At 34.3% G+C, this 19,774-nt stretch overlaps 1 long non-coding RNA gene across 1 annotated transcript in view; it reads left to right on the forward strand.

Moving 5' to 3' along the window:
- The window catches only part of LOC307193993, a 241,924-nt gene that overhangs the window by 1,674 nt on the left and 220,476 nt on the right, over nt 1–19,774 (forward strand). The window lies entirely within an intron of this gene.

Consider the following 19,774-nt stretch of genomic DNA (forward strand, 5'->3'; position numbering starts at 1 on the left):
CTCTTATGGACCCACCTCACACTCCACATCCGAGATATCCACCAGCTCCCCAGGGTGCTCATTTCAGTATCTGGATGAATTGCTCCTGTTGCTGGCTAATTTGCAGCAAAAGCTGAGAGTTCTCCTGGCCCACAATTAAATAAAGGGACGTGCATGGATTTTAACTCACTTTAAACATCCCACAGCAAAAATCAATTTCATAGGGTAGAGGGGTATAAATGAGCAATGTGCATTTCTCAGGCAGGAATGTTTTTATTTGCTCACCTACATTGGCAGATATAGGATTATCTTTATGGGTAATATTTTATTTATACATTATAAAAATATTCTGGCTGAGACTTTATGTGTAAGGGATAGGTCTGAGCACTGGAGAGGCAGCAATGAACAACAGCCAAAAAAGAAAAAAAAAATCCTGCCCACCCCTTATGCTTAAATTTGTTTGGGAGTAAAAAACAAAAATTAGAATTATGAAAAACTTACTTTGCTTTAATTAAATATATATATTCATATAATTTACATACACATCTAAATATACATATATATGTAAAATATTGACAGTTTGGGCTTTGGGAAATGAACTTCAATGTCATTGGATAGATAGATAGGTATTGGAAAAATACAAAACATTTACACAATAATTAATTAGGGAAGTAGATTTTACTATAGCTTAGGGTAGATAAAATTATTTTAATTGAAGTATAATTGACCTTCAACACTATATTCGTTCTAGGTGTGCCACATAGTGATTTGATATTTCTACACATTACAAAGTGATCACTACTATAACTCTAGTAACCATTTGCACCATACAAATATGTTACAATATTATTGACTGTATTCCGCATGCTGTACATTTCATGCCTATGACTCACTTATTTTGTAACTGGAAGCTTCTACCTCTTAATCCCCCTCACCTATTTCATTCACTCCCTCACTCACCCTCTGGCAACCACCAATTCTATGAGTATCTATGAGTCTGTTTCTGTTATGTTTGTTCCTTTGTTTAGTTTTTCACTTGTCACATGTAAATGAAATCATACAGATTTGTCTTTGTCTGACTTATTTCACTTAGTATAATACCCTCCATCCATATCATCATAATTGTCAAAATTTCATTCTTTTTTATGGGTAATATCCCACTGTGTGTGTGTGTGTGTGTGTATATACACACATATACATATTTTTTTATATATATATATATATATATATATATATGTATATATACCACATCTTTACCCATTTGTCTGTTGATGGGCAGTTGAGTAGCTTCCATATCTTGGCTATTGTTAATAATGCTGCAATGGACATAGGGGTGCATATATCTTTTCTAATTAATGTTCTTGTTTTCTTCAGGTAAATACCTAGGAGTGGAATTAGCAGATTATATGACAGTTCTCTTTTTAATTCTTTTTAGGAATCTCCACACTGTTTTCCATAGTGGCTGCACCAGTTTACATTCCCACCAACAGTACATGAGAGTTCCCTCTTCTCTACAACCAAGACAACACTTATTATTTGTTGTCTTTTTGATAATAGCCATTCTGAGGCTTTTATCAAATAGGTCTGAGGTGATAGCTCATTTTGGTTTGATTTGCATTTACTTGCTGGTTAGTGATGTTGAGCATCTTTTCATGTTCCTGTTGGCTATCTGTATGTCTTCTTTGGAAAAATATCCTCTGCCCGTTTTTTAATCAGGTTGTTTGTTTTTCGTTTGTCTGAACGATTTGTTTGTATATTTCAGATATTTTACTCCTTATCTGGTATATCATTTGCAAATATCTTGTCCCATTCAGTAGACAGCCTTTTCATTTTGTAGATAGTTTTTTTTCTTCTGTGCAAAAGCTTTTTAGTTTGATTTATTCTCATTTGTTTATTTTTGCTTTTGTTTTGCTTGCCTGAGGATAAAAAAAAAATGTTGTGAAGGCCAATGTAAAGAACTTACTATGATTTTTTCTAGAACTTTTATGGTTTCAGGTCTTACATTTAACTCTTCAATCCATTTTGAGTTTATTTTTGTATATGGTGTGAGAAACTAGTCCAGTATGATGCTTTTTTATGTAACTGTCCAGTCTTCCCAACTCCATTTATTAAAGAGGCTGTCTTTTCCCCATGATAATATACTTGCCTCCTATGTCATAGATTAATTGACCATATGAGGGTGGTTTTATTTCTGGGCTCTCTTTTCTGTCCCATTGATTTGTGTGTCTGTGTGCTAGCACCATACTGCTTTGATTACTGTAGCTTCATAGTATAGTTTGAAATCAAAGAACATGATACCTACCTCCAGCTTTGTTTTTCTTTCTCAAGAATGTTTTGGTTTTTGAGCTATTTTGTGTTTCCATACAGATTTTAGAATTATTTGTTTTAGTTCTGTGAAAAATTCCATTGTATTTTGATAGGAATTGCATTGAATCTGTAGATTACCTTCAGTAGTATGGTCATTTTAACAATATTAATTGTTCCAATCCATGAACAGGGTACGTCTTTCCATTTGTGTCATCTTCAATTTATTTCATCGGTGTCTTATAGTTTTCTGAGTACAGGTTTATCTTCTTAGATTTATTATTTTTGTTGCAGTTGTAAACGAGATTCTTTTCTTAATTTCTCTTTCTGATAATTCATTATTAGTGTATAGGAATGCAACTGATTTCTGGGTATCAATTTTGTGTCCTACAACTTTATTGAATTCATGTCTTACTTCTAATAACTTTCTGGTAGCATTTTTAGCTTTTTTATATGTAGTATCATGTCATTGGCAACTAATGACAGTTTTACTTCTTTCTTTCCAATTTGAATGCTTTTTCTTTGCTTTTTTTTTTTTTATTCTGTCTGATTGCTGTGGCTAGGATGTCTCATACTATGTTGAATAAAAGTGGTGAAGATGGGCATCCTTGTCTTTTTCCTGATCTTAGAAGAAAAGCTTTCATATATGTCTTCTATTATATTGAAATGTGTTCCCTCTATAGCCACTTTGTTGAGAGTTTTATCATTAATGGATGTTGAATTTTGTCAGAAGCTTTTTCTGCACCTTTGAGATCATCATAAGGTTTTTATTCTTCAATTTGTTAATGGGATGTATCACATTGACTGATTTTCAAATACTGAACCATCCTTGAATCCCTGGGATAAATCCCACTTGTTCATGGTGTATGATCTTCTTAATGTACTATTCAATTTGGTTCCCTAATTTTTTTTGAGGATTTTGCATCTGTATTCATCAGTGATGGCCTGTAAATTTCTTTTTTTGTGGTGTCTTTGTCTGGTTTGGTGATAAGGGTGAGGCTGGCCTTATAGAATGAGTTCACAAGCATTCCTTCCTCTTCATATTTTTGGAATAGTTTCAGAAGGCTGCATGTTAACTCTTCTTTACGTTTTTGGTAGAATTTACCTGTGATGGTATCTGGTCCTGGACTTTTGTTTGTTGGGAGTTTTTAAAATTAGTGATTCAATTTCATTATTGTTAATTGGTCTGTTTATATTTTCTATTTCTTCCCGATTCAGTCTTGGGAGATTGAATGTTTCTAGGAATCTATCCATTTCTTCTAGGTTGTTCATTTTATTGACATATAATTGTAGTACTCTCTTATAATCCTTTGTATTTCATTTCTGATTTTATTTCTTTGGGCCCTTTCTCCTTTGTTCTTGATGAGTCTGCTAAAGGTTTATCAATTTTGCTTATTTTTTCAAAAAACCAGCTCTTAGTTTCATTGATGTCTTCTACTGTTTTTCTTAGTCTCTATTTCATTTATTTCTGTTCTGATCTTTATTATTTCTTTCCTTCTACTAATTTTTGGTTTTGTTTATTCTTCTCTTTCTAGTTCCATCAGTTGTAAAGTTAGGTCATTTAAGATTTTTTTCTTGTTTCCTGAGGTAGGCTTGTATCTCTATACACTAACCTCTCAAAATTACTTTTGTTGTGTCCCATAGATTTGGAATCATTGTGTTTCCATTTTCATTTGTCTCCAAGTATTTTTTTGTTTCCGCTTTGATTTTTTCAGTAATTCATTGGTTGTTTAGTAACATATTGTTTAGCCTCCACATGTTTATGCTTTTTGCATGTTTTTTGTTTGTTTATTTGGTTTGTTTTGTCTTTCTTTCTTTTTTTTTTTCCTTGTAGTTGATTTCTGGTCTCATACTGTTGTGGTCTGAAAAGATACTTGATATGATTTCAGCCTTCTGCTTGGGTGATTTCCACTACTCTATATTCTAGTTTGCTGATCCATTCTTCTGTATCATCTAATCTACTGCTGATTCTTTCTAGTGTATTTTTTATTTTAGTTATTGTAGTTTTCAGCTCTATTTGGTTCTGTTTTATATTTTCTCTTTGTTAAACTTCTGTGTTCATCCATTTTTCTCCTGAGCTCATTGAGCATCTTTATGGTCATTAACTTGGATTCTTTTTTGGAGAGATTTCTTATCTCCACTTCAGTTAGTTCTTCTTCTGACATTTTATCTTGTTCCTTCCTTTTGAAAATATTCTTCTGTCATCTCATTCTCCGGATATCTGTTTTTATTTCTACATATTAGGCAGGTCAGTTACATTTCTTGTTTTGGAGAAGTGGCCTTATGTAGGAGACATCCTGTGTGCCCCAGCAACACTCTCCCCTCTGGTCACAGAGCTATATGCTCAAGGGGTGCTCCAAAGGTGGGCTGCATGGGCCCTTCTGTTGTTGCTGGGCTGACTATTGTGAGTACGTTGATAGGTGGAACTGTCCTTTGATCCAGTTGGCTGCCAGGCTTTACCTCATGCAGGCTTCAGGCTGCTGGTGGGTGGGGCTGTATCATGGGGCACTGCTTGTAGGGTTCAGGGGTCCTGGTGCCGGTGCCCAGCCTGCTGGTGGACAGGGCTGGGTCCTCACGTGACTGGCTGCTTGGCCTGAGATGTCTCAGCACTGGAGCTGACCAGCTGGTGGGTGGGTAAGACCTCAGTGCTGACTCCAGAATGGCACTTGCCAACACCAGTGTCCTCATGGTAGAACAAGCTCCCAAAAATGTCTTCTGCCAGTTTCTGTGTCCCCAGAGGGTTCTCAGTTTCATCCTGTTTCTTTTGGAGGCTCTCCAACATCAGCAAGTGGGTCTGGCCCAGTCTCCTTTCAAATGATTGCCTCCACACTGGATCTTGGAGCATGAGAGATTTTTCCTGAGCCCCTTAAGCATGAAGTCTCTGTTTTCTTCAGCCCTCTGGCTCTCCCATACATAAGCCCCACTGGCCTTCGAAACCAGATGTTCTGGTGGCTCGTCTTCCTAGTTCAAGTCCCTAGGACAGGGAGCCTAAAGTGGGTCTCAGACCCCTCACTCCTTGGGGAGAACCTCTTCAGTTGTAATTATCCTCCCATTTGTGGGTGTCCTACTCAGCAATGTGGGGCTTGACTATACCACTTCTCCACCCGTCCTACTGTCTCACTGTGGTTCTTTATTTATATCTTTAGTTGTGGAAAATCTTTTCCATTAGTCTTCAGTCATTCTCATCAATAGTTGCTCTGCGGATAGGTGTCATATTGGTGTGCCTATGGGAGGAATTGAGCTCTGGGTCTTCCTACTTTGCCCTCTTGGCCACATCCTTGTTCCAAAGCCTTTTTGAATTAATCAACTTCTTAACATTGTTTGAAAACATTGCATATTTTTCTTCCATGTGAAATAAGTCTTATTAAAGCAAAATTAATTGTTACTAACTATATTGCTTGATATAAAATGTAAAGGCCCTTTTAAGATTGTTGAACATGGACATTGCTTGTATGCTGAAAAGCATTAGTCTGGATTAATGCCAGAGGAACTCACTGATTAGTGAATCAAAAGAAGTTTATATCTTAAGTTTTGAACTTGCAGAGGCTGTTTGCTCTATTTTTTAAATTAAGTCAGTTTCAACTCAGTTCTCAGAAAACAAAGAGTAGATAAAAAGTTGACTACTTCATAAGTCAGGGATAATACCTAAACTATAACTTGCACATTTTATTTGTAGCCTTCAGGAGTTCTTAATTTGAAACTAAAATTTTTGATTCTGTTTTACTTAATATAAAATTGTATTCAAATGTATCTGTTCTAACGTCATGAGTAATTTTTATAACATAAAAATGAGATAAATTTTATCCCTTTAGGCATTTCCTTCAAGTGTGTTCAGATTTAACTTTGGTTACCTCAGAATTAATTGAATAACAAGGTAAAGAAATTTAGATTTTCCTCACTCACCACAGATGGCTGCAACTAGAGAAAGCACATGTACAGCAACTAAGACCAATGCAACCAAAAATAAATAAATTTTTTTTTTTAAAAAAGTTACCTTTAAATTGCTCCAAAAATTAGCAATGTAATATGTGGAAGATTTATATTTTGAAAAGTACACAAAGCTGATAAAAGAAAGAAAAGGCATAAATAAGTGAGAGATACACCATGTTCATGGATTTGAAGACTCAGTATAAAGATGTTAATTCTCTCAAATTGTTCTATGGATTAAAGAAATCCCAATCAAATTCCATCAGGACTTTTTGTGATATTTACATGCGGGATCGAAATTGTTTATGGAACACAAAATTATTGGGATAGCCAAAATGATTTTGAAAAGAACAAAGCTGGAAGTCTCAATATCTGGTTCTATCTATAACTGTATTAAGCTACATTAATCAAACTAGTGTTATCTTTGTGAGAGGATAGACATATAGATGTGTAAAATAGAATAGAGTGCAGAAATAGAGTCACATAAACATATTCAATTGATTTTGACAAAGATAAAAAGGTAATTTAATGGAAAAAGGATAGACTTTGCAATAAATTGTGCTATAACAACTGAATATCAATATACAAAAAAAAATTAAACATTGATCTTTGCCTTTACAAGGGAGGAAAAACCTTTTCCTCTATCCATCTTAGGTTATCATTAGGGGCCCTGTGAAGGAGACTGGCCAAAAACACGTTAATGAGAGAAAAACAAGTTTAGTATCATGTGCATAGCACTTACAACTGGGAGTACTCAGAGATGAGTAACTCGAATTGGTAAAAACTTTGGTTTATATATCATCTTAGGCTAAAAAAAAAGGAAAAGGGATTTTGGGGTTCTGGGCAGGGGGAGCAAGTTATGGGAAGGTGACCAGGAAAAAAAATTGGTAAACAAGGGTTGTTTAGTAAGGTTTGTGTTGCAACTTTAGGTCAGTGCCTGCTCCATTAGTAAGAATTGTTAAGAGACCTCCTCTTCGTGGTAGACATTTCTAAGGAAACGGAAATTTCCTTTATAAATGTAAATTTCCTTAAAAAGGAAAATTTGTGCCCTGATTTTAGAGCTTTCCCTGTGTCTCTTGGTTCTCAGTGCCCTTTGGCTCCAAATGATTCATATGCCACAGAGGCATATTTTGGGGTTGCATAGTCTGGTACCTTTTACCTTATACTGTATATAAAAATTAATTTAAAATGAATGATGTGTCTAAATATAAGTGTAAAACTAATATTTTTAGAAGAAAAGAGAAAATTTTCAGGACCACAGATTAACTCAACTGTTCTTTGTTAAAACATCAAAAGCATGATTCATAAAAGAAAAATTTGATAATTGGGCTTCATCAAAATTAAAAGGTTTTGCTCTGAGAAAAATACTGTTAATAGAATAAAGAGGCAAGCTAAAGATGGAAGAATATATTTTCTCCATAGCTGTTGACAGATGATGTTAAAATATTTGAATAAATTTGAATATTTGAATGATAATTTACTACTGAAGATATACTGATGGCAAATATGCACAGTAAAAGATGCTCAACATCATTAGACAATGGAAAATGTAAAGTAAAACCCCAATGAGATACCACTGCACACCTATTAAAGTGAATACATATTTTTAAAATGACAATAGTTAAGTGTTGAGGATCTGAGCAAATGTAACTCATGCATTGCCAGAGGGAATGCAAAAGTGCATTTCTTATAAATTAAACATACTTTTACAATATGACTGAGCAATTCCATTCTTAGTTATATATTCAGAGAAATAGAAACTTGTTGACAACCTTTATATGAATGTTTATAGCAGTATAATTTATAATTATTGAAATCTAGAAACAGATGTCCTATGGATGTACATTCATACAGTGGTACACTACTCAGCAGTAAAAAGAACATGCAGCAACGTAGATGAGTCTCAAATGCTTCCTGAAAGAATCCAAAATCAAGGTTACTACCGTACTGTATGGTTTAATTTACATGACATTCTGGAAAAGTCAAAACAGTTAGCAGTAGCCATGGGTTGATATGTGAGGAGAATGTGAGTAAAACAGGAGATATTTTTATAGTAAGGAAGTTCTTCTGTATTCCAATCATCATTGTGATTACATGACTATATGAATTTCTCAAAATTCACTGAATATACATATATATATTCTGTTCAGTTTTCCAATATACATATAGTCCATTCAGTGAATTTTCTTTGTGAATGCATGTACATATATATGTATGTGTTTATGCATATATATATGTGTATTCAATTATTACACATAAGTAAACCAAATTTAAACAAAATTCCAATTAGACATATTTTAGGATTTCTATTTCTCTTCTCAGTGTCTCCATCATACTCTGTATCCCTCTGTGTATTTTTGCTAATTCAACAGAATTTCATTAGAGCTATCTTTCTTTTATAATTTCTCTTTTTAGCTGCATCTGCTATACTGTGATCTATCCTCTGAGTTTTCATCACAATTATACTATTTTTCTTAGAAGTTCTGGTTGGTTATTTTTCCTATCTGTTCTGTGTTCTAGGGGTAATACCTTCTTTCTTATTCTCTTGTACTATCTTTTATTTACTAAAATATTTTACATGTCTTTTATATTCTATACAAATTCATATTATGTATTTTGTTATTTTTTGTTTTTTTAATTGGAGTATAGTTGATTTACAATATTAGTTTCAGGTACAGCATAATAATTCAGTATTTTTATAGATTATGCTTCAGTAAAAGTTATAAGATAATAGGTATAATTCCCTGTGCTTTATAATATATCCTTGTTGCTCATTTATTTTATGCATAGTAATTTGTATCCCATACCCCTAACTTGTCCCACCCCCTTTCTTCTCCCCTCTGGTAACCACTAGTTTGTTTTTTTTTTTTAATCTATGAGTCTGTTTCTGTTTTGCTATAAACATTTGTTATTTTTTAGATTCCACATATAAGTGATAACATGCGGTATTTGTCTTTGTCTGACTTATTTCATGAAGCATAATATTCCTTAAGTCTATCCATGTTGCTGCAAATGGCAGAATTTCATTTCTTTTTATGACTGGGTGGTAGTCCATTATGTATGTGTCTGTGTCTGTGTGTGTGTGTGTGTGTGTGTGTGTGTGTGTGTGTGTGTGTCACATCTTCTATATCTCTTCCTCTGTTAATGGACCCTTAGGTTGCTTCTGTTTCTTGGCTATTGTAAGTGATGCTGCTATGAACATTGGAGTACATGTATCTTATTGAAATAGTGTTTTGTTTTTTCTGGATGTATAGCCAGGAGTGGTATTGCTGGATCATATGGTAGTTCTAGTTTTAGTTTTTTGAAGAACTTCTGTACTCTTTCCATAGTGACTGCACCAATTTACATTCTCACCAACAGTATACAAAGGTTCCCTTTTCTCCACATCCTCTCCAACATTTGTGATTTGTAGACTTTTTGATGATAACCATTCTGACAAGTGAGTGATATTTCATTGTTGTTTTGCCATTTCTCTAATAACTAGTGTGTTGAGCATCTTTTCCTATGCCTGTTAGATAACTGTATGTACTCTTTGGGAAAATGTCTATTCAGGTCCTCTGCCCATTTTTTGATTGGGTTGTTTGATTTTCAATATTGAGTTATATGAGCTGTTTATATATTTCGGATATTAACCCTTTGTCGGTGATATCATTTGCAAATATTTTCTTTCATCTGTAGGTTGTCTTTTTGTTTTGTTGATGGTTTCTTTTTTCTGTGCAAAAGCTTTTAAGCTTAAATAGGTACCATTTGGTTATTTTTGCTTTTGTTTCTTTTGCCTTAAGAGATATATCCAGAAAAATACTGCTGTGATTTATGTCAAAAAGTGTTCAGCCTATGTTCTTTTCTAGGAATTTTATGGTTTCAGGTTTTACATTTAGGTCTTTAATCCATTTTGATTTTATTTTTCTGTATAGTGTGAGGAAATATTTTAATCTCATTGTTTTACATGTAGCTGCTTATTTCCTAGAACCACTTATTGAAAAGACTGTCCTTTCTCCATTGTATATTCTTGCCTCTTTTGTTTTAGATTAATTGACCAAAAGTGTGTGGGTTTGTTTCTGGGCTGTCCACTCTGTTCCATTGACCTGTGTGTCTGTTCTTGTGCCAGTACTATGTTGTTTTGATCACTGTAGCTTTGTAGTATAGTTTGAAGTCCAGAAGGTGATACTTCTAGCTTTGTTCTTTTTTCTCAAGACTGCTTTGGCAGTTTGGGGTCTTTTATGATTCCATATGAGTTTTAGAATTATTTGTTCTACTTCTGTGAAAAAATGTCATGGGTATTTTGGTAGGGATTGCATTAAATCTGTAGATTATTTTGGGTAGTATGGCCATTTTAACAACATTAATTCTTCCAATTAAATCTTTCCACTTCATTTTGTCATCTTCAATTTCCTTCATCAGTGCTTTCTAGTTTTTTAGAGTATAGGTCTTTCATCTCCTTGGTTAAGTTTATTTCTAGGTATTTTATTCCTCCTCTACAAAGCAGATATCCTTCTGCTTAGACTGGAAATATCATTTAATTTGTGTACTTTATATTGTAGCTGATGTAACTAAATGTATTCCTAGTTATTCCAAAAACTGATAATTACACTGATCAGAGTCTCGGCCAATGAGCCAGATTGGATATGTAGAGAGGGAATGAATGATCTAGAAGCATGTCCAGAAGCAAAAAAGTTATGCTTCAAGTAGGTCACACACAGATTTGGCAAACATTAAGTGATAGGTTCATCAACCTGGAACTGGCTGGTTAATGGGAGTCAATCCAGAATGGGTAAACAAACACATGGGCTTGGATTTAAATGTGAACACAGTTGACTAAAATGTTTCAAGTTGAAGAAGCCACAGAGGAGATTCCAAGAGTGAAGAATTTGGGATGACCAATGCGTAAGAAAAAGCAACATAGTAGAAAAAGAGAGGAGCAAGAGTATATTCATACGCTTCTATACAAAATTTGTTCGGGTGTGTCATTTGTGCAATTGTCTTGTATCTATAGGTGCTTTACCTGTGAATCCTGAAGATTATCATCAGATCTCTAATACTCAGTATTTCTGTGCTTTCCTTATCTGGAATGTGTTGGTAGAGTGGCACTAAGAGTCTATCTTATCAACAGGAGCAATCTTAATCCTTTCCCCCATGTGCTACAAAAGTAAAATTTCAAAATGTGTAACTCTATTTCAGTTAGCACGGAAAGCAATGTCTTTGCAGATTTGTACTTCTTTTGTTTTTGTTGTTTACATAATTTGAAAACCTACGAAAAAATGGTTATGAAAGAACACTTTAAGTGTTTTTAAGTAGGATAAAATTTTTAAGCAAGATAGTGACTTGAATTTATATATTTACCTGTTTTTAACTTACCTTCTGAGATATTAAATAGTTCTCTCAGTTTAATATAATAATATTTCTTAAATATATTTAAAAATCAAACCAGGTTACAGAGGTTTTCATAAAATGTGCAATGGCAATTCTACTAAATGATGGCATGACAAAGGATACTGAATGTTTATAAAAGCATTAATTTCAAAGATATGTGTTCCCAGATTCATTAATATCAATTGATATTAATATCATTGATATCAATTTATTTAACGTATTTCTAATCTTTAAGCCAATCATTTTTCAATCACATTTAGAGTTAAAGGAAGCCATCACAAAATATAGACATATGTGAATATACTGTAGTTGATCAAGAAAAATCATTTAACTATTTACATAAATGATTAGTTTTAAGTATTAAAGCATAGACTTGCAATTATCTCATTTGGTGATAAACCACATCTGATTGTTTTCTATCTGCTTCCCACTTACTAGAGTTCTGATGATAGTGATTTTAATTAAACAGACCATTTCAAAATTTTATGTGTACAGTTATAACTCCTCTAACAAAAGTCATAAACATATGACTAAATAGTTCATACTTATGAAAAGATTTTTTAAATGTTATAATAATTTAAAAACACATACAATCTACCACTGAAAACACTAACATTTTTCTCAAGCATTTTGCAATCTACCTGATAGCACAAAGCTAGGTCTTTACTAATTTGAACAATACTGGAATGAAAACACATTTATTCAAATGAGAATAAATAAAAGAAATTCAGCATGATTATTTTAGGATGTACAGTTGCTAAGTAATAATTTACAATAGAGGTATAATGCTTATGAAGCTGTTGGCTCATTATTCTTTCAGGGAATGAAAGGATAATGGCTATTGAAATTCCTTCTACATGTCATTATATTCTAACTTCAAGTATTTCAAACCCTTTACAGACTATTGAATACATTGGTTCATTCATTAAATTCTCTAGCTTTTCAGCTCACAGAAGTAATTCCTTTGTATTTGCCCATGCCAACATTCTAAGTCCTTTTATGTGTTGTTCTCTTTTGTGTTTTATTGGCATTGAGCCCCACCCTTCTATTGCTAAATTCATTATTAGAGTAAGTAAGTTCTAAATAGGAAGAATAAATAGGGAACACTTTGTGGATCTTTAGAGTAGTAAAGCAAATGTCTAGAATAAAAGTAGAGAAGAGTGGGATTGAAAAGGTAAGTGTCAGTGTTATGAGGAAACTGAAGTTTACACCAGTGTGATTTTGCTGGTTTGTAGACAACCACAGTTTTAAATCAAAATATGTATTAAAGAAACACACTTTGAGAATAACTCTGTAAACTACATGTAAAACTAGTCATCTTTAAGCCAGACTTTTCTGTAGTCATGTTCCAATACAAATGAAAGTAAATGCCTTTCTAGATTACTCTTCATTAGCAGAGCCCCATTGCTCTCTATAATCTTATATCCTTTCACTTCACACATTTTATGTTAGTGTCTATTCTCTGTAAGGATATGAATTTGAAACCCCTGCCAAATATACCAGTTGATTGAAAAGAACAAGATCATGCATGTGCTGTGAGAAAAGTAATTTTCTTCCTTTATCTTAGAGCTTGTTCATAGTTACAATGGCAAATAATTTTACTTACCTTGTAATTAATATTTGGCATTACTTAATCGTCTCATTTATTTTTTCTAACAGCATTGTACATAAGGTGTTATAAATGCTCCTTTTCCAGATTAAGTGGAAAAGGATCAGAGGGGTTACATGGCATTTCCAAGGTCACACAGCTATATTTCAGGGACTCTGGCTTTCTAAGACTGAACAATAGAGTGAAGAATCTATATTCAAAATGATAAACACTAGATAAAATATGATCTCTCTATAGCTGTGTTAAAAATTATTCTTTTCTATGACTATATAATATATAATTCACCCTTTATGGGACAGTTTTAATCATTGTCAAGACCCTGTCTTTGTGGCATAAGATATAAGCATTATATCATCAAAGTGCTGAGGAAAACTAACTGAAAATCTAGAATTCTATATTCTGCTAAAGTATCTTTTAAGAATTAGAGCAAAATTAGGTCATTTTCAGACATTAAAAAAAGCAAATACATTAAGTCCCCTACATACAAACCTTCAAGTTGCAAACTTTCAAACATGTGAACATGTGTACAGAGTAGTACAGTATTTATTTCAAGCCCAGGATATCCAGAAGCAAGTGTAAAAGCAGCTGTGATGTAGCTGGTACTGCTAAGAAGTGCCAAGAGATAACAATGGAAACAAAAGTGAAAATAATTGAGAGAGTGGAGTGACAAGAGGAAGAAGTAACTGAAGAACCGAAGAGATTCGTGACACAGGAAATGGCCAGGGGATTTTCTTTATTTGTGGTGGCACTGTTAGTTTTTGAGGCACGGGACCCAAACGTAGAACGGTACACGAAGGTTGCAGCAGCCGTTCAGGATGCAATCCAGTGCTACCGTGTCATCTATGATGAGAAAAACAGCTACTACCCAGACATCACTGGATAGTTTTTTCAAAGGGGTAGATAGAATTGAATCCAGCGAGGAACCAGAACCTGTGCCATCAATGTCAGGCGTAGTGAAATTGCAGCTTGACCTCCATCTCCTATTGCTGACGATCCTTCAGCTCTGCTATCTCCCACCTCCTCTCCCTCCTCCAGTCAGTAACTCTTCTTGCCTGTTCACTCAGTGCCAGCCCCTGTATGCCAGCTGTTGTACTGTACTACTGTACTTTTCAAGGTACTGTGCTGTAAGATTTAAAATGTTTTCTTTATTTTTTACATTTTTTTTTATGTATTATTTGTGTGAAAAGTATTATAAACCTATTACAGTACAGTACTATGTAACTGATTGTGTTAGTTGGGTACCTAACTTTGTTAGACTTAATGAACAGATTGGACTTACAAATGCGCTCTCGGGACAGGACCTGTTGATATGTAGGGGACTTACTGTACTTTTTATACCCAGAAACTTCCAGTGGCACTTCTGAAATTGTAATATGTATGTGATAACACATTGAGAGAGTTTCAGTGTTGTGCTCATTAGTTTATTCATTTTCAATTATTTCATTTAGAATATAGCTACAACTTCCAAAATAACTCAAAAATGCATTACTCTTCATTTTTCATTCATTCCCTAAACTTTGAATAATGAATATTGGGTAAAAATATATTTTCTTCATACATATTCTCTTTATTATTCTTTCTCTTTTTCTCTGATATATATATATATATACATATATATATATACACACATATACATGTGTGTATATATATATATACAAATATATATAATTGTTCATACATTGGCTTTATATACATTTATTTTAATATATATTTCCCCTGAGCTATCCAAATTTCTTTATTCCTTCTTAAGTAAATTCTTCAATGCCATCATTTGTTCTGTTAGTAGTAAATAATTGTAAAATGCACAAATGCAAACAATTCAGGACACATAGCATTTATGAGTGCAGTTGTTGAAATAGTTCTTGTGAAGCTCTATTAAAAGGTCAAGACTCTTTCCTCTACTAAATCATTTTTCTCTGGTCTGGCGTGTCTTCTCTCTTGATCCATTATTCTCACTATTTTTTCGACAAGGATTCACCAGTGCCTCTAGATATATTTCCTAGGTATTAAATTCATTTTCATTAGATCAGTAGATTTAAGAATATAACAGAAATGGAATTTAAAAGATAACCATCACATTCTGTAGCATATGACTGAAATCTGTTTGTGGTATTAAAGTTCTTCCTTGCAATGGACATTGGGGAACGTCAGGTTGTATTTACTTCACCAACAGCACTTGCTTTTCAAAGATCCAGTAATTATAAATGTCACTGCTGGTACTTTTAAAATAATTCCTCCTAGGTGTACTCAAGCAACACAACAATTTTCTGAGTTTCTTGAAACAGCTAACAGTAAAATGTTAAATACAATTAACTGGCCAACTAAGCTGACAAGATTAATTTTAATGCTAAATAAACCTCATCCTTTGGGAGAACAATAGAGCAAGCAAACTTTTTTTTTTTCTGACCCCAAAATAAATGCATAATACAGTAAATTTATATAGAAAAGCCCCAAGTAAATAAAATTTGGTAAAACTAACTGAAATATACAAACATGCATTTATATTTAAGCTGATTATAAATTAAGCAATTAAATTTAATAAATTAAAATGAATGAGAGGAGCCACCTTTACTTCATTAGGCAAATGCTCACAATATGTTACCATAATCTAAAGAAACCCATTGAGTGACAGAGAAAGTTAGATCATGGGTAGAATAAACCAGAGAAATTTCTAGAACATCCACACACTAGAGTCTCCTCCACTATAAACTCTTAACAGGTATAGAAAGCCAATTCACACAGTGTCCAAAGATGAATACAGACTGAGTTTCAGAAGGAATTAATCTCCATGGAGATCTAACTTGGTGTGAGGAGACATGAATCCTAGGGGAAAGTAATAGTTAAACCCAGATGGATTGGTAATCTGTTTAAAGCCCATTTGTATAAGTTAAAATTGCTTAGCAGGAAGTTAAATTGTTTCTGGACACATAGCTATCTATGTTTCCCTATAGTCTAGTAGAAAAAAATTTCAGATACTCCAGATAAAATGAATCTCAGTGTTAAGATAAATCTAGGACTCACTAATTTTGAGGGTGATGCAAGACTAAACTCAGATTGGCTGAGCTTCATATCAGGAACAAAGTTTCTAGGTGGGAAGCACTAGAGAAGTGAAACACTGAAATAATATATGTATAATTTCATGATATCATTTATAAATCTCACTTTCCACTTTCATTGATTTTGTATCACGATTTTCATACTATTAATAAAATATTTCATCTGATGTATCTTTCCATGAAATTATAAATTGACTGCAGTGAAATAATATGTTCCTACATTTCTATATAGTTATCACATTCTTAGGTAAAGTAATCAATGAACTGATGATTAAATACCACCCAGTGATGATTATAATCAGGATGATGATGGTGATGGTGACAATCATTCAGGAAGCAATGAAAAATATAATAAAGTAACAAACTTCTTTTTAACATCTTTATTGGAGTATAATTGCTTTACAGTGGTGTGTTAGTTTCTGCTTTATAACAAAGTGAATCAGCTATACATAAACATATATCCCCATATCCCCTCCCTCTTGCATCTACCGCCCACCCTCCCTATCCCACTCCTCTAGGTGGTCACAAAGCACAGAGCTGATCTCCCAGTGCTATGCGGCTGCTTCCCACTAGCTATTTTACGTTTGGTAATGTATATATGTCCATGCGACTCCCTCACTTCGTCCCAGCTTACCCTTCCCCCTCCCCGTGTCCTCAAGTCCATTCTCTACATCTGTGTCTTTATTCCTCACCTGCCCCTAGGTTCTTCAGAACCTTTGTTTTTTAAATTCCATATATATGTGTCAGCATAGGGTATTTGTTTTTCTCTTTCTGACTTACTTCACTCTGTATGACAGTCTCTAGGTCCATCGACCTCAATACAAGTAACTCAACTTTATTTCTTTTTATGGCTGAGTAATATTGCATTTTATGTATGTGCCACATCTTCTTTATCCATTCATCTGTCGATGGATACATAGGTTGCTTCCATGTCCTGCCTATTGTAAATAGAGCTGCAATGAACATTGTGGTACATGAGTCTTTGAATTGTGGTTTTCTCAGGGTATATGCCCAGTAGGGTGATTACTGGGTCATATGTTAGTTCTATTTTTAGTTTTTTAAGGGACCTTGATACTGTTCTCCATAGTGGCTGTATCAATTTACATTTCCACCAACAGTGCAAGAGTGTTCCCTTTTCTCCACACCCTCTCCAACATTTATTGTTTGTAGATATTTTGATGATGGCCCTTCTGACCAGTGTGAGCTGATACCTCATTGTATTTTTGACTTGCATTTCTCTAATGATGAGTGATGTTGAACATCCTTTCATATGTTTCCTGGCAATCTGTATACCTTCTTTGGAGAAATGCCTATTTAGATCTTCTGCCCATTTTTGGATTGGGTTGTTTATTTTTTTGATATTGAGCTGCATGAGCTGCTTGTAAATTTTGGAGATTAATCCTTTGTCAGTTGCTTCATTTGCAAATATTTTCTCCCATTCTGAGGGTTGTCATTTCGTCTTGTTTATGGTTTCCTTTGCTGTGCAAAAGCTTTGAAGTTTCATTAGGTCCCATTTGTTTATTTTTGTTTTTATTTCCATTTCTCTAGGAGGTGGGTCAAAAAGGATCTTGCTGTGATTTATGTCATAGAGTGTTCTGCCTATGTTTGCTTCTAAGAGTTTTATAGTGTCTGGCCTTATGTTTAGGACTTTAATCCATTTTGAGTTTATTTTTGTGTATGGTGTTAGGGAGTGTTCTAATTTTATTCTTTTACATGTAGCTGTCCAGTTTTCCCAGCACCACTTATTGGAGAGGCTGTCTTTTCTCCACTGTATATTCTTGCCTCCCTTATCAAAGATAAGGGGACCATAGGTGAGTGGGTTTATCTCTAGGCTTTCTATCCTATTCCATTGATCTGTATTTCTGTTTTTGTGCCAGTACCATACTGTCTTGATTATTGTAGCTTTGTAGTATAGTCTGAAGTCTGGGAGCCTGTTTCCTCCAGCTCTTGTTTTTCTTTCCCAAGATTGCTTTGGCTATTCAGGGTCTTTTGTGTTTACGTACAAATGGTGAAACTTTTTGTTCTAGTTATGTGAAAAATGCCATTGGTAGTTTGATAGGGATAGCATTGAATCTGTACATTGCTTTGGGTAGTATAGTCATTTTCACAATGTTGATTCTTCCAATCCAAGAACATGGTATATCTCTCCATCTGTTTGTATCATCTTTAATTTCTTTCATCACTGTCTTACAGTTTTCTTCATACAGGTCTTTTGTCTCCTTAGGTAGGTTTATTCCTAGGTATTTTATTCTTTTTGTTGCAATGGTGAAGGGGAGTGTTGCCTTAATTGCTCTTTCAGAATTTTCAACATTAGTATATAGGAATGTAAGAGATTTCTGTGCATTAATTTTGTATCCTGCTACTTTACCAAATTCATTGTTGAGCTCTAGTAGTTTTCTGGTAGACTCTTTAGGATTCTCTATGTATAGTATCATGTCATCTGCAAACAGTGAGTTTTACTTCTTCTTTTCCGATTTGCATTCCTTTTATTTCTTTTTCTTCTCTGATTGCTGTGGCTAAAACTTGCAAAACTATGTTTAAAAATAGTGGTGAATGTGGGACACCTTGTCTTGTTCCTGATCTTAGTAGAAATGTTTTCAGTTTTTCACCGTTGAGAACGATGTTGGCTGTGGGTTTTTCATATATGGCCTTTATTATGTTGAGGTAAGTTACCTCTAAGCCTACTTTCTGGAGGGTTTTTATCATAAATGGGTGTTGAATTATGATGAAAGCTTTTTCTGCATCTACTGAGATGATCATATGGTTTTTCTTCTTCAACTTGTTAATATGGTTGATCACATTGATTGATTTGCATATATTGAAGAATCCTTGCATTCCTGGAATAAACCCCACTTGATCATGGTGTATGATCCTTTTAATGTGCTGTTGGATTCTCTTTGCTAGTACTTTGTTGAGGAGTTTTGCATCTATGTTGATCAGTGATATTGGCCTGTAGTTTTCTTTCTTTGTGACATCTTTGTCTGGTTTTGGAATCAGGGTGATGGTGACCTCATAGAATGAGTTTGGGAGTGTTCCTCCCTCTGCTATATTTTGGAAGAATTTGAGAAGGATGTGTGTTAGCTCTTCTCTAAATGTTTGATAGAATTCTCCTGTGAAGCCATCTGGTCCTGGCCTTTTGTTTGTTGGAAGATATATATATATATATATATTTAAACATTGGAGCAACTGTAATTTTTTTTTAAGTAGTTATGTATTCAGTACTTCATTTATTTATTTTTGGCTGTGTTGTGTCTTTGTTTCCGTGCGAGGGCTCTCTCCAGTTGCGGCGAGTGGGGGCCACTCCTTATCGCCTTGTGTGGGCCTCTCACCGTTGTGGCCTCTCTTGCTGCGGAGCGCAGGCTCCAGACACACAGGCTCAGCACTTGTGGCCCACGGGCCCAGCTGCTCCACGGCACGTGCGATCCTCCCAGACCAGGGCTCGAACCTGTGCCCCCTGCATTATCAGGCAGACTCCCAACTACTGCACCACCAGGGAAGCCCTGTTGGAAGATTTTTAATCACAGTCTCA

The sequence above is a fragment of the Stenella coeruleoalba genome (assembly GCF_951394435.1).
Source record: "Stenella coeruleoalba genome assembly, chromosome: 11".
NCBI classification, from domain to species: Eukaryota; Metazoa; Chordata; class Mammalia; order Artiodactyla; family Delphinidae; genus Stenella; species Stenella coeruleoalba.